The 26,592-nt window shown below is 35.7% G+C and overlaps 1 long non-coding RNA gene across 1 annotated transcript in view; it reads right to left on the bottom strand.

The window, feature by feature from the left end:
- The window catches only part of LOC116581933, a 213,632-nt gene that overhangs the window by 116,216 nt on the left and 70,824 nt on the right, over positions 1-26,592 (bottom strand). The window contains exon 3 of the long non-coding RNA XR_004282307.1: positions 18,739-18,827. This is a non-coding gene — a long non-coding RNA (uncharacterized LOC116581933). The remainder of the gene's footprint in view (positions 1-18,738; positions 18,828-26,592) is intronic.

Here is a 26,592-nt window from a genome sequence, read left to right on the forward strand (position 1 = left end):
TTGTCTATTTGTTTTATTGTCTTCTCCCCAAATTTTCAGTATATTATCCAGTACATATGATTAAGTGGCTCTGTAATACAACAGAATCTAGCGAAGTCAAAATGTTATTCTCTTCCTAGGTACACTAGTGCTTCTATTCATTTCTTAAATTCTGGTAGAATATTCTCATTTTTGACATCCTGCAGCTCACCTGCAACTTTCTTGAAGTCATATGTGAGAGCCTCAACTGTTAGAAAAAATCAAAAAGAAAGCAAAGAAAAATCTACTCATAGTGCTGTATTTCACAAACTGGCAACTTCCATTAATATAGTTCTAAAGGTTTTCACTACTTTCAGAGTCAACTTAAAATATAAACTGCACTTCAGACAGATAGTTGGGGCTCAGATCTTCTGTTGGTGACTGTGGTTTCGAGAGGGTGGATCTCCATAAATCTCTTTATAATTTTTGTCTCACAGAGTTCTTCTGTAAAGTAAGTTTGATTGGGCTTTAAAGCAAACTTGGTCCATTTTAGAACTTTTAATTAATAATAAAAACTTACAATTTGGGCCACCCATCTTTAAATAGCCATGCAATTGCCTTAGATGTGTTTTCGTACATATTTGGCATTTCACTTGTTAGCACTTCCATACTACAAGTGCTGTGATATTTCATGAGGATTTGTGTCAGAGAACCATGAAATGAAGTACTATTAATGTCTGTCCAATATATACTTTATAGTATTGTCATTTTTTTCTAAAATGCAGATAATTACCAGATTGTCAGAGGGAGCTATTAATTCCCTAGAAACAAATGCAAATGTGAAGAAACATGCTGATTTTTTGAAACCACTTTTCACAAGAACCAAAGGACAATATGTAATTTTCAGATTTTAAAAATTCCTATTATAGTGATTTTTATGTCCTTTTCTTGCATGGTATTTCTCATTAACTAAGTCTGAGTTGAAAACAACTTTTTCTCTTCCATTTATATTGGTAAGTTCAGTGAATTGGGAAAGGTAGTGAACTGGAAAAATATAAAATTGACTCTGTAATGATGTTTATTAAAGAAAAGGAATTTTATACATAAATGTATATTTTATTTCCTAAAATATGTTTATTGTCTACTTTGTCTATTCAGGACTTTTTCTTTTTTCACTGTCAGGAGAAAATGCATGACAACGGAGTCTTGCTTTTAAACACCAAGTCTGTACAAGTTTCAAAAAGATATGAAGAGAGTTTCATTAGAGGCCATGATTACCAACAAATTACCAAGGTTTAGAAAGTTAAGAACTTGCCACAAGGTCACTTTACTAGAAAGTGGCAAAGTCAGGATGTGAACTTACATAATTGTACCCAACATCTAGTGTTCTTAATCTTTATGTAGTATTTTTTAAAATCCTCATTATCATCTTCCTCTGCATAGTACACTAACTCTTGAAATGCCTGATTATACTCCTTTTTCCTCAAACAAGCTCCTCTTTTTTCTTGTATAGGTTCTACCATCCTTAATCCTTAAAAAAATTTTGATCCATTTTCCATATCTGTATATATGTGTGTGTATGGTTTTAAATATATATAGTTTTAAATATATATAGTTATACATTTATACATGTACATTATACATTTAAATACAGTTATACTGATATTATATATATATAACATATATACTGATATATATGTATTATATATATACACAGATATAATTATAAAGTATAATTTAACAGAATTTATACACAGAGGTCACATCTACCTACAAAAGAGACTAGAACATTACCTCATGTTGGATTCATGAAAAGGTAAGAGACAATGAGATTGGGTAGAAAATAGCAATCAATCCAATAAATATAATTAGGAAAGTAAGTTCACACGATGATTTCCCAAAATATTATCCATGGAAAGTAAGCATATCCAAGGGCTAAGACACTGACGTGGTACTCTCATTCCCATGTAAGCTATTCACCCATGATCTACTATTATCATTAATCTCCTACAGTGTGGGTATTTTTTTGAGTCTGAACAATCTTTGACAATTATTTTCTCTCATTTAATATTCTAACTGTTCTATTAAAATCACATATATATAAAATCAGTTGATTGTGGAATTACCAAGTTAGTAATGGACTGTTGCTTAATCAGTATGTCTGATTAAATGTGATTAAATTAAGTGTGAATATTTGGGCCAGAAAGCTGGTTGAAATGATTGATTGTGTCATAAGATGTTGGGAATTTTGATGTGAAAACTGTACTATATCATGGCTGTGTAGAGACTAGTACAACATACTTAGCAATTCTTTATATAATCTAGCCACTTATGCAAACTTATGGGATAACCACTGGAATATAAAAAGTTTCAGTACTAAATTATACTCCTTGGTCATCAATCGAATGATAATTTCTTGCTTCATTTTTTCCCTATTTAACAGGATATTAATATCCTATTATTACTGCTTTCATGCATGATGTATCTTCTTAGTGCTTCAGTTATCAAATGTATGAATCGAAAGCTATAATGTCTTAACATCTGTATTCCAATTAACAGCATACTTAAAATATATTAAGAAACTTTATACAGACAAATTAGTTTTTATTAAGTGGCAAATTTAAGCAGTCCCTAAAGAAAACTAAAGAATTATAAATATCAAGGAAAAATTATTTTAGAAACTTTCCTTAAGACTTTTACATTTATTTATTTGACAGAGAGAGATCATAAGTAGGCAGAAAGGCAGGCAGAGAGAGGGGGAAGTAGGCTCCCTGCTAAGCAGAAAGCCCTATGCGGTCTTGATTCTAGGACCCTGAGATCATGACCTGAGCCAAAGGCAGAGGCTTAACCCACTGAACCACCCAGGCACCCCTCAAGGAAAAATTATTTTAGAATTGAACTAGACAATCTGATTTCAGAAGGAGCATTAATCCTAAGTCTTTTCTGAGTAACTTAGGATGCTTAATTGTGAAAGCTATAGACTATGAAATACTATAAATTAAGTACTATTGGCACTAGCTACAAAATTTTCTTCAAAAATTAATATCTGTCATTTTCATATCTGTAAACATTCCATTAAAAGACATTATAAAATGTAAAAAATATTAAAAAAAGACATTATAAAATACTAGAATACTGGCTACTAACTGCAGGCAAGTGTTTTTATTCTTCAAGTTCTCAAGTTATCAATACAGATATAGTTTATTTTAAATTTTCTTTAGTAGGTAAAACAACCAGAATTATATATCCTATATTTAAATTTAGAACACAATTTGAATAATAGATATTAATTTTATTTAATAAGTACTTTAGCAAATATGGCAGCTCCACATTTTCGGACACTCCATATTTACTGAATTTAAATTGTGGATCTGTAGGTAAGACACAGAGCTAATGATTAACGCACATGTGTTTACGGAGGTATAAATTACAGAGAGTGAACATCCTGACCATCATCCCATCCAAAAAATGGGGTTTTAATAAAATTTGCCTTGTGTTCTTTAAAGGGACACACACATACACAAATCACCTAATTCCTATAATTTGCTAGTTAATTGTATAATGCTGGTCCAGAGTAGGTTTTCCCCACTTGAGACTTTTTAATATTCACTTGTATAAATTTGTGGACCTACTTTTATTTTTGTCATTTTTTCCCCCTTTCTTGTCTGTGCCCTGTGGCCCTTTATCATTTTCCTTTTTAGCACTTGACTTACCCTGACATGTCAGGTACTTATTTATTTAATTGCTTGTTTCCTACTTCTCAACTACAATTTTAAAAAAACAGAGTTTTTGTCATTTTTCCACTGCTCTGTCTTTCTCCAGCCCCTGAACTGTGCGTGTAATGTGCTAAATCCTCTATAGCTACTTGTTGGAAGTATGAATAATCAAATTAGCACCATAATTGCTCCTCTATGTTGGGACTGCTTCTTAAAAAATGTCTTGCCTCTGCTCTTGCCCTCTTCTGAGTGAGTCTCCACAATGCTGCCTAAATGAACTTTTCAAAATCTGGTCATCCCAACTCCCGCTTAAAATCCTTCAAACTTACTGATTAGATAAAAGCCAAAGCCCATGGTGTGGCTTACAAGTCCCTCTTAACTGAATCTTTTGCGCTACTTGCCTTCTCTGGTTTACCTCCCTTACTCCATGCACTTATGAGACACTGACCATCTTTCCAGTTTCCCCTTATACCTTCCATCATCCCAAATCAGAGTCCCATGAAAATAATTTTCTCTGAACATTTAAAGGTTTAGGAAGATGGTGGAGTAGGAGGACCCTGAGCTTACCCATCCCATGGTTTCAACTAGACAGCATCCACATCAAAGTCAATAAGCTAGAGAATGACCCGAAGACTGGCAAAAAACAAAAACAAAAATAAAAAATGATCCACAACTAAATATAGAGAAAAGGCTGCATCTGAAAGGTTAAGAAGGTCAGGAAGGCAGAGGGAGGCTTCCCAAGGGACGGAAAAAGCTGCATGCCCAGAGAATGTGGAGGAATGGACCTTTGTACCAGGGAGCTCACACAGTGAAAACTAATCCCCGTAACATTTGGCTTTTAAAAACCAGAGGAGCTGAATTCTGGTGGGACTTGGAACCTGGACTCCAATGCGGAAAATTAAAAGTTGACTAACTCAGCACTGGGCATCCAGGAGGTTAAGTGATAGTTGGGTTGCCACCCTTAAAGGGACAGCAGCCCAGCCAGAGAGGTAACAAAAAATTCCAGGGGCAAACAAAAGACAAGAAACCTGTTTACACTGATTTCAGTATGAAACTTCAGAGCATGTTGGGGAACTTATCTGAAAAAGAGGGGACTGACGGGTACCGTTTTCATCTCCCAGCATAAACACAGAGACATCTGCAGGAGATGGGGCTACATGGACTCTTTCTTCCTAACCTGCTAGCAGTGCACCATGCCCACAAGTTCTAAGGACTTGCCATTACCAGCCTGCTAGCCATTCTGGGTTCAGAGCAAATTTTGTTAAAGTCATGCATGCACCCCGCCTAGCCTCCAGGTACACAACTACTACTATGCACCATGCACATCCAATTACCAGGTGCACACCTGCCAACATGCACCATGCCCAGCTGCCACAAGGGGCCCAAACCCTACCCCACACAAAAGCTTGAGCAGTCAACCACCCGGGACTCAGCTCTCAGCCACCACAGCACTTCAGATCTGGCATAGGACTAGTGGCCCACTGCAAATTTTGCTAATACTGCCATCCTGCTTCCAAGTTCGCTAGCAGTCACCCCTCTCAGAGCAGGCCTGCCCGGATCCCATTAATACCACAGAGAGTGAGCATAGCCCACAAAAGTCAGTGAAAACTACACTGAAAGGAAAAGTGACTCGGACACAACAGCAGAATGGAACAAACGCACACACAGTATATTCTCTTTAAGGCCTAGGCTCTGGCTAAGAGAGAGAATTGTACTGTAGGACATTCTAGAATCTCTTCCTCATATAGTCACTACTTTCAAGAGCAGAAGACACAGCTGACTTTCTTAACACATAGAAACAGACACAGAAAGGAAAACAAAATGAAGACAAAGAGAAATTTATCTCTAATGAAAGACTAGGACAAGGTCACAGCCAGAGAGCTAAGCAAAACAGATATAAGTAACATTCCTGATAAAGAATTGAAACCAATAACCATAAAGATAGTCACTGGACTTGAGAAAAGAGTGGAAGACATGAGTGAGACCCTTAACACAGAGATAAGGAATAAGATCACAGAGAAAAAAGGATCAATAAATTAAATGAGAAATATGCTTGACGGAATGAACAGCTGGAGGGAAGAAGCAGAGGAATGAATTAGTGACCTAAAAGACAGAATAATGGAAAGTAATCAAGATGAACAAAAGAAGAGAAAAGAATTATGCAAAATGAGAATAGACTTAGGGAACTCAGTGATTGCACCAAATGTAATAACATTCATATTATAGGCATCCCAAAGAAGAGAGAGAAAAGGGGAAGAAAATTTATTTGAAATAATCATAGTTGAAAACTCCCTTTACCTGGGGAAGAAAGCAGATATCCAGATGCAGGAGACACAGAGAACCCCCCAACACAATCCGTAAAAGAAGACACATGCCAAGACATATTGCAATTAAATTGGCAAAATATACTGATTAAAAAAAAATAAAAGCACCAACAAAGAAGTCATTAACTTACAAGGGAAAAACTGATAAGATTAGCAGGTTTTTCAACAGAAACGTGGCAATTCATAGGGAGTAGCATGATATATTCAAAGTGCTGAAAGGGTAAAATCTGCAGCCAAGAATACTCTATCTGGGAAGGCTATCATTCAGAATAAAAGGAGACATGAAGAGTTTCCCAGACAAATAAAAACTAAAGGAGATCATGGCCACTAATCCAGCTCCACAAGAAATACTAGAAGGGAGGCTCTGAGTGGAAGGGAGGAACAAATGTGACAGTATAGTTGTAAGAAGCACAAAAGTAAGAATGAATATTTTTGTGACAAATCAGTCAAGGAATCTACAAAAAGAAAAAGGATATAAAATATAATAACACATACCTAAAACATGGGGAGAAGAGGAGAAAAGAATGGATTCAAACTTTAAATCACCATCAATTTAATACAGACTGCTATATGCAGAGGAGGTTATATACAAACTTAAGGGTAACCATATATCAAAAACCACTAATAAATATGCAAATAATAAAGAGAAAAAAAGAAATACAAAATATCACTAAAGAAAATCAATAAAACATGAAAGAGAGAAAGACAAGAAAAGGTCAGAGAAAATCTTCAGAAGCAACCACAAAACAAATAATAAAGTGGCAATACAAATTTACCAATAACACTTAAAATATAAATGGACTACATGCTCCAATCAAAAGACATAGGGTGACAGAGTGAATAAAAAAAATAAGACTCATCAATATTTTGCCTACAGGAGACCCATTTTAGACCTAAAGACAGCTGCAGTTTGAAAGGGAAAGGATAGAGAAACATCTATTGTGGAACAGATGTCAAGGGAAAGGATAGAGAAACATCTATTGTGGAACAGATGTCAAAAGAAAGCCAGAGAAACAATAGTTATATTGGACAAAATAGAGTTTAAAACAAAGACTTTAACAAGAGCCAAAGAAGGACACAATGTAATAACAAAAGGGACAACCCAACAAGAAAATATAACAATTGTAACTATTTATGTACCCAACATAGGAGCACCCAAATACACACAAAATAGATAACAACAAACATAAAGGAACTAATTGATAATAATGTCATAACTGTAGGGGGTGTTAACACCCCATTATATCAATGGACACATCATTTAAATAGAAAATCAGCAAGAGAACATTGGCTTTGAATGACACACTGAAACAGAAAGATTTAACCAATATTTTCAGAACATTCCATTCTAAAACAGAAGAATACACATTCTTTTCAAGTGCACTCAGGACATTTTTGAGAGTAAATTGCATATGAACCCACAAAAGAACCTCAAAAAATTCAGGAATATTGAAATGATACCATGCATATTTTCTGACCACAATGCTATGAAACTAGAAGTCAACCACACATTCACATACACACACAAATCTGTAAAGACAACAAATACATGGAAGTTAAATAGCATTTTACTAAACAATGAATGGGTCAACCAGGAAATCAACGTAAAAATTTAAAGAAGTATATGGAAAGAAATGAAAATGAAAACAAAATGATCCAAAACCTCTGGCACGCATCAAAAGTGGTTCTAAGAGGAAAGTTGATAGTAATATTGGCCTACCTCAAGAAGGAAAAAAAAAACTCAATAAAAAACTTACCTTGTACCTAAAGAAACTAGATAAAAGAACAACAACAACAATAAAAACTAAAATGAGCAGAATGAAGGAAATAATAAAGATTAGAGTACAAATAAACGATATAGAAACAAACCAAACAAAAACCACACCAGAAAAACACAGAACAGATCAATGAAGCGAGGATCTGATTCCTTGAAAAAGTCAAATACAATTAATAAACCTCTAGCCAGACTTAACACGAAAAAAAGGGAAAGGACTCAAAGAAATAAAATCACAAATGAGAGAACAGAAATAACAACCGATGCCCCAGAGCAATCATAAGAAAATATGAAAAACTATATACCAACAAATTGGGCAACCTAGAAGAAATGGATAAATTCCTGGAAACATATAAATTACCAACACTGAAACAGGAAGAAATAGAAAATTTGGACCAACTCATAACCAGCAAAGAAAATGCATCAGTAATAAAACAAACAAACAAACAAAAACTCCTAACAAATAAATGTCTAGGACCTGATGGTTTCACAGACAAATTCTGCCAATTATTTGAAGAAGAGGTAATACCTATTCTTTTTGAACTATTAAAAAAAATAAAACCATAGAAAAGGAAATAAAACTTCCAAATTCATTCTATGAGGCCCAACATTACTTTGATACCAAAACCAGATAAAGACTCCACTATAAAAGAGAACAGGCCAATATTCCTGACGAGCACAGAAGCAAAAATTCTCAACAAAATACTAGCAAACTGAATCCAACAATACATGAAAAAAAATCATCCACTCAATCAAGTGAGATTTATTCATGGGTTGCAAGGGTAGTTCAATATACACATATCAATCAATATGACACGTTATATCATTAAGAGAAAGGATAAAAACCTTATTATCATTTCCATATCAGCATAAAAAGCATTTGACAAAGTGCAAAAACCATTCGTGATAAAAATCCCTTCACAAAGTAAGTTTAGAGGGAAAATACCTCAACATAATAAAGTCTATCTATGAAAAATGCAGAACTAACATCATCCTTAATGGGAAAAACCTGAGAGTTTTTCCCCTAAGGTCAGGAACAAGACAGGGATGTCCATTCTCACCACTTTTATTCAACATAGTACTGGAAATCCCAGCCACTGCAATCAGACAACAAAAAGAGATAAAAAGCATCTAAATTGGCAAGGAAGAATTAAAACTGTCACTATTTTCCCCAATGATGTGATACTGTATGTAGAAAACCCTAAAGACTCCACCGAAAAACTATGAGAGTAAGTGAATTCAGTAAAGTCACAGTATACAAATTCAACGTAGAGAAATGTACATTACAAATGTACAAATAAAAATGTAAAAGAAAAATGGTACAAATGTACAAATAATGTACGAATAAAAATGTAAAAGAAAAGAAAAAAAAAAAGAAAAGACTCTTCTCTGTCCTCTAACTTTCCTTCTAGGACCCTCAACTCAAGATTTCATATCAAATTCTGTGTGCTCACAGAACTTTTCAAATAATTCCCAGAGTATATTAGGATTACTTAGTATAATTCCTCTAACACTTTATACTTTTTCTTCTTTACATTTGTTACTTCAAGTATATTTTTATAGAATTACTTAATGAAAATCATTATTCCCACTAAATTTTAAAGCTCAGTGGAGATACAAATGATCTGTATTTATATCTCTACTGCCTGGTACATATCAAGTGCCTAATAAATATGAAAAGAAGTAGTATTTAAAAAATAATTGAATGAATGTCGTGTATGTAGGCATTTGAAGCTGTACTGCTATCTCACAGAATCCTCATTGTCATCTACATGCATGAAGACTCTTTATACTGGCTTTATACTGGCTTAAAAAAATAAAAAAATAGACTTTAAAACAAAGACTGTAATAAAGACAGAGAAGGGTATCACGTAATGATAAAGGGGTCAATCCAATGAAGGGATATAACATTTAAAGATATTTATGCACCCAGGAAGGAGTATCTAAATATATAAAGCAAATATTAACAAACCTTAAGGAAGAATTATATAGGAGTAAACCAATAGCAGGGGACTCTAGTATCCCACTTATATCAATGGATAAATCATGCAGACAGAAAATCAATAAAGAAACATTGGCCCTAAATGACACATTAAACCAGATGGACCTAGATCTATAAAGAACATTCCACCCAAAAGCAACAGAATACACACTCTTCTCAAGTTCACAGAGTATATTTTCCAAGTAGATCATATGTTAAGCCATGAAATGAGTCTTAATAAATTTTAGAGATTTAAAATAATATCAAACATCTTTTCTGACCATAGTGATATGAAACTGGAAATTAATTACACAAAGAAAAATGGAAAATTCAGAAATATGTAGAGATCAAACAACTTTCTGTTGCATAACCAGTAAGGCAAAAAAGAAATCAAAAGAGAACCAAAATATATCTTGAAATAAATGAAAATGGAAGTGTAATATACTAAAATTTATGGGATCTGGCAAAAGCAGTTCTAAAAGGTAAGTTCCTAACAATAAATGCCTACCTCAAGAAATAAGAAGAAGTTCAAATAAACAACCTAACTTTACATTTGAGCTACTAGAAAATAACAAGTAAATCCCAAAGTTAGTAGAAGGAAAGAAATATCAAAGATTAGAGCAGAAATAAATGAAACAGAGACTGAAAAGGTAAAAGACAAATGAAAGTCAAAGTTGGCTCTTTCAAAAGATAAAAAAGTGGACAAAATTTTACAAAAACTCTCCTAGGGGAAAAACAAAAAAAGAGAGGGAGTGAGAACTTAAATAAATAAAATCAGAAAATCAGAAGTAAAAGAGACATTACAACTCATACTGTGAAACAGAAAGATTCATAAGAGACTACTATGAACAATTATATGCCAAAAGATTAGATAACTTAGAAGAAATGGACACACAACTTATCAGGACTGAATCATAATGAAATAGAAAATCTGAATAGTCCAACAAGTAGCAAGGAGATTGGCTCAGTAATAAAAATCTTCCAACAAACAGAAGTGGGCTTCACTGTGGATTCTAATAAACATTTAAAAAAGAATGAACACAATTCTTCTCAAACTCTTTCAAAAAAGAGAAGGGGGGAACTCTTCCAATACATTTTCCATGGCCAGCATTATCCTGATACCAAAACCAGACAAGGCTGCCATACATACCAACGTACATACATACATACATAAACGCAAATATCCAGAATAAACATGGATGTAAATACCTCAACAAAAATTCACAAACCAATTTTAACAATATAGTAAAAAGATCATACAATATATCAAGTGGGGTTGATGCCAGGGATACAAGGATATTCTAAAACTTACAAAACTGTCAATGTGATCAACTACATTAATGACATGAAGGACAAAAATATGACCATCTCAATAGATACAGAAAAAGCATTTGATAAAATTCAACATATATTTATGATAAAAACTCAACAAATTGTGTATAAGGAAAATGTACCTCAACGTAATAAAGGCCATGTATGAAAAGCCCACAGCTAACATCGAACTCAAGAGTTAAAAGTTGCCAGCTTTTCCTCTAAGATCAGAAGCAAAACAAAGATGTCTATTCCCACCACTTTTATTCAACACAGTATTGGAAGTCCTAGCCAGTGTAACGAGGCAAGAAAAAAAAAATCATTCACATTGGAAAGGAAAAGAAAACCTGTCATTATTTGCAGATGACATGATATAATATAGAAAACCCTAAAGACTCATCCAAAACACCAACAGAACAAACAAATGAATTCAGTAAAATATAACATCAATACTCAAAAATCTGTTGTTTTTTTTTACACTAATAATGAACTATTGGAAAGAGAAATTAAGAAAACAGTCTCATTTATAACAGCGTAAAAAGTACCTATGAATAAATTTAACCAAGAAGGTAAAAGACTGGCATATTGAAAACTATAAGGTGTTAGAAAGAAATTGAAGACACAAATTATGGGAAAATACTCTGTGCTCATGGATTGCAAGAATATTGTTAAAATGTTCATACTACCCTAAGAAATATAGAGATTCAATGTAATCTCTATCAAGATTCCAATGGTATTTTTTTACAGAAATAGAGCAAACAACCCTAAAATTTGTATGGAGCCACAAAAGATCTCCACTGACCAAACAATCTTGAAAAAGAACAAAGTTGGAGGCCTCATGCTCCCTGATTTCAAACTACATTATTACAAAGCTATAGTAGCTAAAACAGTATGATACTGGCTTAAAAACAGATATGTAAGTCAATGGAACAGAATACAGAGCACAGAAATAAACAAACATAGATATAGCCAATAAATTCACAACAAAGGAGCCAAGAATATACAATAGGAAAGGACAATCTCTACAATAGATGGTTTTGGGAAAAACGGACAGCCACATGCAACACAATGAAACTGGACCACTATTTTACACCATGCACAAAAATTAAGACACAGTGGAATAGACTTGGATGTAACCCCAAACCATAAAACTCCTAGAAGAAAACACAGGCAGTAAGATCTTCAACATGTCTTAGTGATTTTTTTTTTTATTATTCTGATACCAAAAGCAAAAGCAACAGAAACAAAAATCAGCAAGTTGGACTACATCAAAATAAAAATCTGCACACACAGCAAAGGAAACCACCCACCAACACATGAAAAGGAAACCTACTGAATGGGAGAAAGTAATCATAAACCATGTATTTGATAAGAGGTTAATATTCAAGATATAGAAAGAACTCATGCAACTTAATAGCAAAGGAACAAGCAATCTGATTTTAAAATCAGTAGATCTGAATAAACATCTTCCCGAAGAAGATATACAGAGACCCAATGTGTACATGAAAAAAAAAAAACACCTCAATATCATTAATTTTGGGGGAAATGCAAATCAAAACCACAATGATACACCACCTTACACTTGTTAGAATGGCTGTTATCAAAAAGATAAGTGATAACAAGTATTGGAAAGATTGTAGAGAAAGGGGAGTTTTATACAAGGCTGGTAGAAATAGGAAATCATACAACCACTATGGAAAACAGTATGGAGGTTCTTCCCAAAATTAAAAATAGAAATGCTGTTTGGCCCAGCAATTCTACTTCTCAGCATTTATACAAAGAAAATGAAAACATACCTTTGAAAAATATACACATCCCCATGTTTATTGCAGCATTCTTTACAATAGCCAGGATGTGGAAACAGGTGTCCACTGATGGATGAATGGATAAAGAAATTATTATATATATACATATAAATGTACACACATATATATGTATATATATACATACACACACACAATGGAATATTATTCAACCATAAGAAAGAATAAAATCCTGCCATTGTCACAACATGGAGGGATTTAGAGGGGATTATGCTAAGAAAAATAAGTTGGACAGAGAAAGACAAATACAAATGTAATCTAAAACAAAACAAAACAAAAAACAGCGTCATAGATTCAAAGACAGAAGAGACAGACTGGTGTTGCAAGAGGTGGGGGGTGCAAGAGTGGGACAAGTAAATGGGTGAACTATTTATCTTTTAGTTTAAATAAATTGAATAAAAAATTTAAAAGGGAAGAACTACAAACAGTAATATTAATTACTAATTTAATATTAATTAATTAATTAGCAATAGTGAAACAAAGAAAGAAAAAGAAAACCTCATGCAATTGTGAAAGAAAATAGGCAAATGAGAATTAAAACAAAACAAAACAAATCTTAACTCACAGAATTTTATTTTGCTCCAGTAAACCCTTTCAATGTGTTAAATTTAAGATTGCACAACAGGAGCAATTACTTTATTCTTTAGCATTGAAGAATGTCCCGAATGTAACAGTGAAATAAAATTCCCATAAGACTATCTACCATATCAGGAGTATATGTAAATTTCTATTTTGCTGCAAGATAATCTTGACTAAATAATGAGCATGAGGAGCTCCCTAATAAGGAGAAAACTTAATAGATAGTATTATTTTTATAAAGTCAGAACCTTTTTTCATGTTTATAGGTACAGGTAACTCTTCAGTTTCTATTATTAGCAATAATGTTGAAAATTGCCTCTCACTGTTGGTATTTAATGTATCCCCACAACAGCCCATGATGTACATTATCCCGTCTTAGATGTTCTCCTCAAGAGTGTGCGTTGAATGAATGACCCATCTCTAGTCTCCAGCTGCCTTCTTTAAAACCCAAGTTTGATCATTGCTCCCAAAAGAAACCTTACCCTGGGGCACCATGAGTATTTTTTCCATGACCAGTACAAAAAAAAAATTTTTTTGAAGAATTACTGTCAAGCATTAGAATCATTTTGAGATGTTGTGGTGATTACACTCACACAGATGTCATCATCTGGTACACACAATTGCTAATGTTGTGATTTATAAGTTAGACATCAATGAAGCTGATGTGAAGAAAAACTGCGCCCAAGTGATATGCAGTGCCCCATGACGGTGCTAAGAGCAGTAAATGGTTAGTGGGGGAGAGGAGGTAGGAGGGCAGCAGCGCCCTCTGCTGGGTGGGTTGGGTCAGGAGTCAGCAGCCAGTTTACTACAAAACTGCTCTCAAGCGGTGCCACCCACACCCCATACACCATCAAGCTGTATGTGGATTAGCAACTGGCAGAAGACCCTTGTCCTCTAACAAAAAAACCACAACACAAACAGAAAATATCACATAAAAATCCGTACCTGACACTTCTTTTGATAAACTGAACTGGTCTTCTGAGAAGGCAAACACCTGCCTGCTCCCTGTAGCCAATGGGATTTGCAAGCACTGTCTCCACGACTGAACCCCCGCCCTCCAAGCCTTGTCTCCCCTCTGCACCTATCTGCAAAGTGCCTGACCTGCTCTCTTCATTTCTACTTGTCAAAATCCCATCTGCTCTTTAAAGCAAAACTCAAATATCCCTGTGTTCATGATCACCCTGCCAATGTAGATTCACAGCGTCATTTCATGTAGTTTACATTGTTACAAGACTCCGTTCATCTTTTGCCCTATTTATTTATTTATTTATTTATTTATTATTTTGCATTCTTATACCACATTTGATTTTTTTTTTCCTAAATGAGATCGTACCTCCTTTTTTGGGAATGAATATAATCGATTTTCACCTAAATGGAATGTCTGAAGACAACTGATTAAGGAAATTATCATTTATGTTTTTATGGAACATAATTTCACTGCTCGCTTTAGTAAGCATTTCATGTGTCCCGCTCCCACACTTTTCATTTCAAAAGGGCTTCAGCATTAAAACCTATTGTTTCCCAAACAAGAACACAAGCCACAAGTTTATTTCAGTGTTTTCTTTGGCCACATAGTTCAGCAAGCATGCTTATCACCTCCCATTTGAGCTAAAATAGAAAAAAAAAAAAAAAAAAAACAACCCATGTTTTCTTTCTTGATTGCTTTGTTATCTGGGCAAGGGATGATCATTCATTTTGTTCAATGAGGAAAGAAAGTAGCTGTGATTAACTTGCCCAACTTGTATTTATTGTGGCAGAAAACACTATTACTGGCTAAATTTCTGAGAACATGACACCACTGTAAAGGATGAGAATTCAAAGTGTTAGAAATTTAATTCCAGATACACAGGCAATAATTCTCGAACTGTCCAGTTTCTGCTAATACAAAATGACACATTGTAGAGGAAAACATTCATTTCTTTCCCAGAGCTTGTCCAAGTTGTCTGAACATTTGAAATTTTCTATTACATAAAAACGGCCACTAATGCTTTTCAGTGGTTGTGCTTGGTGCACAATCCCTTAGGCTTCAAAAGAAAACATCTCTCACAAGACTGTCCTCACACAATGCACACACTATCTGTATAAAAATGAAACAAAAAGAAATCTGTCTAGGAAAGAAATAGGGAGGAAATGTGATATAACAACTTAATTACAAAGGATTGTAAGATGCTAAACAGGTCACAGGTATGAAGGCATGAGAAAAAAATGAAGGTCAAGCTACACACAATCAGTGTGAATTTCCCCAGGATCACTTTATTTTTTATTAATCAATAAATATGTTGTGCTGTGGTATGTACAGATGTCTATGACATCCTCGCTTTTCTGGTAAAATAATTTATCAAATGCACCTAAAACCATTCAACAGAACATTCCTTTCAATACACATGATGTTACTTCTTTGAGTGTATTTAGGTCTTCAACTGATATTTTCATTTTAGTATCACTTTTCAATGCAATTTCAAACCTTTATTATTGAGTCTTGGGGTTTATCAGCCAAGTAGGGTAATCTTCCTAGCAGCAAGATGTGGTCAATGTGGGGAGGAATTTGCACCTGGTTCTTGGTCATCAGAAAGCTACCAGTGGTAGAGAGATGTAATGGGTCATTAATTTCACATACATCTTTTTTTAATTGTATATCCTCTAAATGCCAGACACTATTCTAGTTTCATCAAGATTGGTTATAATAAGGGGGCCTATTTGAAAACCATGGTACAAATGACAATTAGGCTATAGGAAAAATTATTCGTTAAATCTAGATGATGACAGAATTCCGTTTTAGCAGTAGTTGACACCCAGAATTTCTGCTACAGACCCTAGCTCCCTCTATGCTAAATCAAGATGCAGGCAAGAATAAGGTGGGGTTCTAGGACAATTTCTGGACTGCACAGGCTACTAGGAAAATAATTCATAAAATGGTCTAAGTCATTCATACAATTGGATAGGTTGTTCAGTGCATGTGAACACCTCATTGAGGGGTGAGTGGGGCTGAATTTCAGAACCTACTCTGCTGTCCAGTCCATCTAGCCTAGCATGGGGCTGCATCTCCCCGGAATATAAGACACCTTTAATAAATTGCATAAAACACAATCTCCACACGAAGTCACTCACCCTGTGCACAGGGCATAGCCAACATTCAGAAGAAGGTGTTCTTTTTCTGATTTGGACAAAGATCCCCTGTATGTCTTTATCAATCTGGAGTCAGCATGCTAAAGATGCATAAGCATTGGAGGCCAAGAATCAAAATAGCATCACTGCCTCAGGGGAAGAAGAATATGAGATTCCACTTGGGGAATCATATAGAATTGCAGACACTTTCACTGGGACCATCTGGGCCAGGTGAGTTTTTTGAAATACACGATTTAAAGCACCACAAAGACACCCAATAGTAGGAGCCTTTGCTCTTACTATTTGCTCCTACCTTTGCTCCTACAATGTCTCATGGCAACATAATTAGGAATGTCATCAACATTAAACTGCTTAAGTGCTTCCTGCTGCTATTCAGGATTGGTCTGAAATCTGGAACAACACAAAGCCTACATGGTGGAGACTAAAGATGCAGCTGAGGACCAGGGTAACAGGACTGGGAGCTTGAGAAGGATACTGAAAGCTCCACCTCTCTCTAGCTTGCCTCAGACTGACTTCCTCAACAGCAGGGCAGGTCAGACCCAGTCCATGCTATAGGGCCATGAGCCCTCACACTGGAGCTCCATAGACTGTGTGAAAGAGGATTAAGGGAGATGCCTGGGAATGAGATCAGCTCTGTTTCTCAGTACAGTTCAACTGCAAGCACTCACAATCCTGCGTCCCGGCAAACACTTCCATATTCAAGCCCTGGGAGCCACATACAAAATCTTTCCTGCTGTGTTCACCTTGATATATAGACGTCACAACTTATTTTTTCATATAAAACAGGTGGAAAACGTAACCTGAGACTTTGTACCAAATATTGCCTTCTTAGCTGTACAATACAGTGTTAAAAGACTATAGCCATGGGTTGGTTCAACCACCACTTTGCTTTGCTGAGTATCAGAGCCAATAACTGGATCTTACTGTGCCCATTCCCAAACTGCAAAGAAACTAAGTAAGATAGAGCATATATATCAAAATGAGCACATCACTCACCCTGGAGAAAATAATCCCAGCATGCATGCCTGGTAGGAGGAGAGGCCAGGTATGTAAGGGACAACACCTTTTATTTTTTCATTTCACTAAGCAGAAATATGTGAACCCCTACTATGTACTAAGTACAATCTCTGTACCAACTGACACTATAAAATTTAAGCTTTTCTTTAAAAGATTTTATATTTATTTATTTGAAAGTGAGCTAGTGAGAGAGAGAGCATGAGAAGGGGAAGTGGCAAAGGAGGAGGGAGAACCAGTCTCCCCGCTGAACGGGGAGCCAGACATGGGGCTCGATCCCGGGACTCCGGGATCCCAGGACCATGAACTGAGTTGAAGGGAGACGATTAACTAACTGAGCTACCCAGGTGCCCCTAAAAATTAGGACTCTAATAAGAACCCAGTTTCCACAAGTGATATTTTTGTTGCATTAAGCTCTTAGGTCACTTCACCGCACAGCAATCCACTGGTAGAATGCTTTGCTTCCTACCAGCTAAAATCACCCTCCTATAAAGTGCCATACATGAATCAAAGTCATTCTTCAAGGAGTTTTAAAATATAATCACCAACATTTCCTCAAGGTCGGCAGTTAAGCTCTGCATGCTTTAAACACTCTGGGAAATAGGAAAATGACAGTTGATGTGGAGCAGACTGAACTGGAACATGAGTGTTTCGCAGGTTGGAAACGCTGCTGTTATTCTATGGCGGAGAGTCTACGGTGGCCTCACAGCTTCCCTCTGTGTTCCTAGCACAGCGGTAAAATGTCCTTTATAGATGGAAACGACTGCTGAGTGGAGTCTCTAAGGAAGAACTACGGTTTGCTCTTCAGCCAAGAAAGAGCAATACCAGGATGTCCCCACAAGGCATTAGCTCTTCACGTGAGTCTGTTGTGGCTCCCACGGGCTTCCTTTACTAGATGATGCTCTCCGTGTGTAGCTACTTCTTTCAGAGACTTCCCAGAGGTCTGAGAACATACCAGGGTCAGTATGTAACCCACAGGCAGGACATTTACCAGAAAGGACCCGAAGCTCTGTGCTTTGGCATGAGACATTCATCTCGAATGATCTTGCAAAGATTGATGAATGACTTCGAAGCATAGCTAGTGTCCCTGCATTGAAGTGATTCTCAGTTTTAACTCAGGCAAGTCACTTACCCATTCACCGCTCTAAGCATTCTCAGGAGCGCACCCCAGGGGTCCCATTCGCCAAGTGTGGGCTGTGCTTCACGTCTGCCCTTGATCATCTGAAAGTATAAATTATAACCCAGATTCAACTCTATGAATAACTCCAAACTCAGAGCACAGCTAGAGCTAACACATCTGATAAATATTTAACATTAAAAGGATGATTTAAAAAAAAAAAAAAGATGATTTAGCATTATATTATCTATTTCTTCTAAAATCAAGAGGTCTTATTACCAGTATATCACATATGCATTAATTGTTACACACATGCTTTACCCTATAATCAGCTCCCTGAACATTCTGAGTGACAAATTTCACATTATTGATCCTTCAGAAAATGAAAAATTTTTTCCTAAGTTTGCAGTACCAGGAACGAGCTCACAAATAAGCAGATTTCAAATATACTAGATACTTCTGCTCAGTAATAAATACATCTTGTAATTTATACCAAATCATATATATATATGTATTTACAATTGGAAATTTGTTTCTGTTCATTTTATATTTTTATCATCTATTGCTTAAACCATGGTTTGACTGTGTTAACCATTCAACGTGATACATCCTACTAAACTGATTTTATGATTCACTCATAGTTTGAAACTAAGAGCTGGGTTAAAACTATTACAGATAGTAGAGTAATTTGCAGAATGCTGCAGGACGCTGAAAAATCCCTCTAGTGAACAGTGTTTCTTATCACCAGAGGCAATGATGAGGCCATTAAGAAAAGGCACTGCTCTGAAAAGCTACTGTTAAAAATGCACACTTTTCAGCTGAGATATCCTCTAGTCTAGGGACTCCAATTATATGTATCATCTATGTCTCCTTTATAGGTATTGCTAATTAATCATTGCTAATCAATCATGGTATCTTTCTTTTTGCGCCTAGATAAGGCTTCAGGTCCTTTCTCAACACTGCACTCCAGGCAATGGTTGCTGGCTTATTGTAATTGACAGGAAAAATAACACCTATTTTCCTTCAGATCCCTAGTCCCTTTTTATGTTACTTTTGAGTCATCTTCCAATTTGCTACTTTGAGACAGATGAGGAACTTAGGGAATGGGATAAGAAGAAGGATGGCGATGAGAAGAGCTAGGTGACGAGGAAGACTCCAAGGGGTCCTACCCCGCTGATGAGGACTTGGGAGGCAATGGTTAGACTGTGCTACAAGAAACTACTTAATTTGCCCCAAACTTCTCCATCTTATATTCTGAAATTTCTGATCTTCCAAACTTTAATCATATATCATTTTTATGTTAAAGTCTAGCTTGACAAATGAGCTGCCAGATGTAATTATGTGTGCTCCATAAGGAGACCAGATGTCTCTCCTGTTATCTACTTCATTCTAGGTCTGCCTCCCTTCTTGATGACCCTCTGAATTCACTCCTCTATACATCGATAAAACTTTTATTTATTTATTTATCCCTTTATTAAGGACAACCTTTCTTATCATACAGATAACCTTGGTTATATATAATCCTAGAAAACATTCAAGGTGTGACTCGTTTTACACACAGACATCGATGCACATTTTATTTCACTATTCCAAGGCTGGAGAACTTATTAATTACTCTGTAACTGTTAGTTAACTTTCTATTAGCCAATTACATCCGTATAAAATTTTATTTTATTTTTTTTAAAAGATTTTATTTATTTATTTGACAGAGAGAGATCACAAGTAGGCAGAGAGGCAGGCAGAGAGAGAGGAGGAAGCAGGCTCCCTGCTGAGCAGAGAGCCCGATGTGGGACTCGATCCCAGGACCCTGAGATCATGACCTGAGCCGAAGGCAGCGGCTTAACCCACTGAGCCACCCAGGCACCCCATCCGTATAAAATTTTAAAGACAATTCCAGAAATACATCATCTGATGAAATATCTATAAATGTTATCTTTTCTTTTTGTTTTTATGATTTTGAGTTTATTTTGACTCTTGCTTTGGAGGCAGGCACCATATCACCTTTTTGTTTTTTAAGGAAAGTTTTTAAATGATAAAATGCAAAGAATTTAAGTGTATAATTCAATACATGTTGATGCTTGATACAACCAAGGAACTAACACCCTAAATATAACAGGGATATTTTCATTTCTCCCAGAAGCGTCCTTTACGCCCCCTTCCTGCCCCTCCACAAGCAACCACTCTTCTGATTTCTATCTTCATAGATTGGTTTTGCCTTTTTAGAACTTTCTTTTATACTTCTTGTAAGTATAACATTCCATGTAGTAATTTTAGCCTGGTTTTATTTGCTTAGCATTTTTGGAATTGTATATTATCAGTGGCTCTCTCTGTTCTACTGTTGAATAATATTCATTTATCCATTCTCCTACTGATGGAAATTTAGTTTGTTTCAGTGTTTGGCTGTTGTAAATAAAAATTCCAGGAAAATGATTGTGCAATTTTTTTGTAAATGTGTGTTTTCATTTCTCTTGGATAAATACATAGTAGTGAAATTATTGTGACATAAAACAGACATATATTTAAGTTTATAAGATACTGCGGAATACTTTATCAAAGTGCAATATTACGCACTTTCACCAACCACACAGGATAATTTTAGCACCATACGATTTTGCTAATACTTAGTATTGTTTATCTTCTGAAATTTTCCCTATGCTGGTTGTCATACCATCTATTGCTATTACTCTTTCAGATTGTGGGTTTGCATAATAAATGCTGCAGGGAGGTCTGGATAACTATATTGAAACCCAATGTGCACAGTTTATCACACTCATAAGTGCTAGGGAGAGAGACAGAGGTGATAGCAGAAATGTTGAAATGAGTTCTTATACCTAGAACTAGAAATATTTTGTATATTCAGAATACGAAAATATGGTATAAAGTAGTATCTATTGTTTCTTTCTTCTCTCTGGTAATACCTGAGTAGAAAGTTCTTTGGGCTAATCCATAATAATTTTAAGGGTTTATGGCAGAATTTTACACAAAAACAGAAGAATCTAATCTCATATCTGTCATGTTATACAGTGATTTTAATAAATGAAAAGCACTGGGAAGCCAGTTACTAGAGCTGCTTTCCATGATAGGCTTCTTATTCAGTCTTCAGATTAACCAGTACTCCTACTTTCTTATTCAAATTTCCCACATGTAGATCTGGGATGGGTTAAGGCAGGAGCAAGTTTTCATAGGAATACTCTTAGCACGGGATTCTTTGCTTTCAAATCTTCCTCTGTTTTCTTCAATATTACCATCAAAGGATGACTTAATCTTCTCATAGATTACCCACATGCCTCAGCAATCTATTTCAATGTCTCTCTCTCTCCTTTTCTGACTCTACATTTTTTTTGCACACATACACAGTATTCCTACTAATAACATCTCCCATTATACCAAATGTCTCTAACTCCCTACCCATGAAATTCAGATATATTTTCTTTTGGGGGAAAAAAAAGCCTTTATCAAATCTACCCCCTCCTCTCATTCATTGCCACTGCTTTAATTTGACCCTATTTCCCATTTTAGCATACAGAATTTCTAAGACTACCAATTATTACCATTTTCTAGTCTTTTTTCATAAAACAGTTCCCCACATACAGGATTATTAATATTTCCTCAAAGTATCCAATTTACCCCATAGTATAAATTTGGAATTCCTTTAATCAGGCATAAAAAAGGTATCATTATTATCTTGCCCCAAATTCCCAGTTTCATTTTTCCAGTCTTTCATATGTGCAGACTTCAAGTACACCAAATTAATGAACAGTCACCAAAGAGAACTTACCCTTTTAGATCATCATAAATTTCCATAAGCTATTCTTTCTGCCCACAATAATTTTTTTCTTCTGTATCTACTATAATTTTACATATCCTTTAAGGCCCTTCTCCTATGCTCCTGCCTTATGATACCTCTTTCTACTAGAGTTTGCCATGTTAGCTTGCTCCCCTGTACTCCCATTCTCTTTTTTTTTTTTAATTTTTTATTTATTTGAGAGAGAGATAGTGAGAGAGAGCATGAATGAGGAGAGGGTCAAAGGGTCAAAGCAGGCTCCCCATGGAGCTGGGAGCCTGATGCGGGACTTGATCTCAGTACTCTGGGATCATGACCAGAGCTGAAGGCAGTCGCTTAACCAACTGAGCCACCCGGCATCCCTGTACTCCCATTCTCTTATACCAGTTTCTTATTAGCACATAACTTCCTATTACTCCGTGCAGTTTAACTTCCACCATCCTACACTATTAACTTATTCAGTAGTTAGATTCTAAAGTGAAATGCACAAAATGGGAGTATAAAGTAAGAATAATAAAAACACAAAACTAACTATGAGAATCCATTAGGAAAATTTCCCATTGAAGATTGGCACAGTAACCCTCAATGATTTAATTTAGCAGATTTTCCTGCTGGCAAAAAGAAAAAGTACTATTTCTTCCACTGAATATCACATAATATAGCTAACTTACATTTAAGACAGCGCGGTAAGTTACATGAATTTAGTATGTGTGTGTGTTCAGTATATACTTACTTATATAAAGAAGAGAAGGTTTTATGTTCCTTTTCTTTGACAAAAGAAAAAGGTTTCAGAAGCCCAGCTGACTTGCCCTAAACCACTCACCTCATTCAGTTTCTGAGTCATAGAAATAGATTTTGAGTACAAGGGTTTTTATCTCAAATTGTCTGTGCCAAACTATTGTTGGGTTCGTAACAATGAAAAAGAAATTGTACAAAATAAGGCAAGTACAAATACTCAAAAACTTCTGAAAAAAAAAATTCTTAAAGATCTTCAGTGTTGCTAATTTTCATCTAAAGGTCATAGGAACTTTGAAAAGTTCTGTATTTATTACCTTTGAATCACAAAAATCAATCAATGCTACCATGATGAAATAAATACATACTTCTTCAAAGAGTCACAAACCTGGAAAATCTAATGTGATTATATCAAGACAGTTCTAATTTGGTTACATCTAAAAATGTGCACACCAAAAATCAACAAAAGGAGGGAGAGATTTCCTTTGTTATCACATTTTCAACTTGTATTCTAAAATCTCCAGGTACCAACTTTGTCCTCCATATTTCTATTTTGTATTATATGTCTGGTGGTAAAGTATAAATTCTCCTAAAGAAAGTAAGATCACATTTATTTTAGGAGCTCTGGTAGACTAACACTTCTTGACCCCCAAACACAGGTGTGAACTATGTATTCCAAAGTCTGACTCTTCCAGGTTGAAAAAATCACTGCGATTTAGTATCTTCTGGAAAAAAGCTCAACACTTCAGAAATTTCTCCAGAAGACACAATCAGAATAACTTTAAATAGTTACTCAGTAGGAAAGGAGCAGCATTTAATAATCACACAGAAGATACAGATACAGGATAAAGGGGAGATGAAATTGAATCTGATAAGCACCTAGGTGTGACAAAAGTGCCGTGAAATTGTCAACTAAAGGCAAGTGCAGTGTGGCTGTAATACTTAGCACTGATGCTGGAGGACATAGCCAGGTGATACTGAGATTGAAGAAAAGAAGATAATTTACCCTATTTATTTATATAAATAAAGTTCAGAGAAAGCATGCCATAGGACTCCAGGAATACTTATTAAGGAGCTTCTTCACAATGTTAGAAAAGAGGGTTAAGGGAAAGGAGCAAGATGGTGGAGGAGTAGGAGACCTACTAACATCAGGTCCCAGGAGTTCAGCTACGATAGCAATCAAACCCAACAAACACCTACAAACCCAACAGGAGATTGAAGAAAAGAAGAACGGCAATTCTAGGAACAGAAAATCAACTACTTTTGGGACAGTAGGACATGCAGAAAAGTGAATCCAAAGCGATATATGAAAAGATAGACCACAGGGGGAAAGGGCCAGCTCCTGGCAAGTGGTAGAGTGTGGAGCACAAAATTGGAACTTTTAGAAATCTGCTCCATTGAGGGACCTTGCTCCAGAGGTTAAGTTGGGGGTGGAACCCTCACTGGGACAGTGTGATCTCAGGACCTGTGGGGTCACAGAAAGACTAGGGATGTCTGAGAGTGGCAGAACTCCCAGGTATCAGAAAGGGGAAGCCAGCTGCAGAGATGGAGCCAAGGAGGGGGTTTTCAGCTCAGAGTTACCTTAAACCATGATCTAAGGGACAGTCAGACCACTGCTCTTCAAGCAGGGACCCCACAAGTGGCAGATCCAGGGAAACAAACACTCTCCTTCCTCCTCTGAGAGGAGTGGCACAGGAGTGCACTGTAGGAATCTGCTAGGTTTGGGGACTCCATACAGGGCCATGCACCAGAGACAGAAATGCTCAGTTACAGGTTGGGTGAGCACGGAATGTGGCCAGACCAGGGAGACAGGAGGGATTGACTGCTTTTCTTTGAGTGTGCACTGAGGAGTGGGGCCCTGAGCTCTCAGCAGCTCCTGGCCAGAGATTGGGAGGCCGTCATCTTCATTCTCCTCCTCCAAAGCTGTATGGAAAGTGTTCAGTGAAAGATTCAGGGAACAAAAGCTCCCAAACATGAACCCAAGCAGATTACTTATGGCCCCTGGCAAGGGCGGTGCAATTCTGCCTCGGGCAAAGACATTTGAGAATCATTGTAACAGGCCCCTCTCACAGAAGATCAGCAAGAACATCCAAACAAGACCAAGTTCACTGATCAATAAGAACTGCAGAACTCCAGAACAAGGTAGGGGAAAGCAACACAGAATTCATGGCTTTTTCCCCATGATTCTTTAGTTTTTCAAAGATAAATTTTTTAATATAATTTTTTTCTTATTCTGTTTTTTAAAATTTCTCCTCTTTCCTATTTTAACTGTTTAAACTATTTTATCTTACCTATACCATTTAAATTTTTTTTAATTTTCATTGTTATAGTCATATTCTATCCCTTCATTATATCTAACCTTATTTTTTGTATACATATGGGTTTTTCTTTCTTTAAAATTTTGGGATTTAGTTTCTTCTAATAGATCAAAATATACCCTAAATCTAGTACATGGCATTTTCTAGTCTCCAGCTTGATCACATTCTTTTTTTTTTTTTTCTCAACTAACTTCTTATCAATTTCTTCTTTAGAATTTTTTTTAAATTTTCACCTTTACAGTCATATTCCATCCCTTCATCATATTTACCCTTATTTTTGTATATACATAATTTTTCTTTCTTTAAAAATTTCATTTCCTTTCCTTAAAAATTACTTTAAAAATGTTTTTCTTTCTTCAAAAATTCTAACAGATCAAAATACACCTAAAATCAAGTGTATGACTCTGTTCTATCCAGCAGCATAATATATATATTTCTTTTTTTCCTTCTTTCTTCTCCTTCCAGTTTTGGGTCTCCTCTGATTTGGTTAGTGTATAACTTTCTGTGATCATTGCTACCCTTTTAGTATTTTGTTCTCTCATTCATCTATTCTTATCTGGATAAAATGAAAAGGTCGAAAAACTCACCACAAAAAAAAAAAAAAAGAAGAAGAAGAAGAAGAAGAAAGAAAAAGAACAAGAGGCAGTACCAACGGATAGGGACCTAATCAATACAGACATTAATAATACGTCAAAACTTGAGTTCAGAATGATGATTATCAAGGTGTGAGGTGGGCTCGAAAAAAGCAAGGAGGGTACTAGAGAATCCCCATCTGGAGAAATAAAATCCCTTTCTGGAGAAATAAAAGAACTAAAATCTAACTAAGTTGAAATGAAAAAGCTATTAATGAGGTGCAATAAAAAATGGAGGCTCTTACTGCTAGGATAAATGAGGCAGAAGAGAGAATTAGTGATATAGAAGACAAAATGATGGAGAATAAAGATGCTGAGAAAAAGAGAGACACACAAATACTGGACCATGAAGGGAGAATGGGAGAGACAAGTGATGCCATAAGATGAAAAAATATTAGAA

Source organism: Mustela erminea, chromosome 21, assembly GCF_009829155.1.
Source record: "Mustela erminea isolate mMusErm1 chromosome 21, mMusErm1.Pri, whole genome shotgun sequence".
Lineage (NCBI taxonomy): Eukaryota > Metazoa > Chordata > Mammalia > Carnivora > Mustelidae > Mustela > Mustela erminea.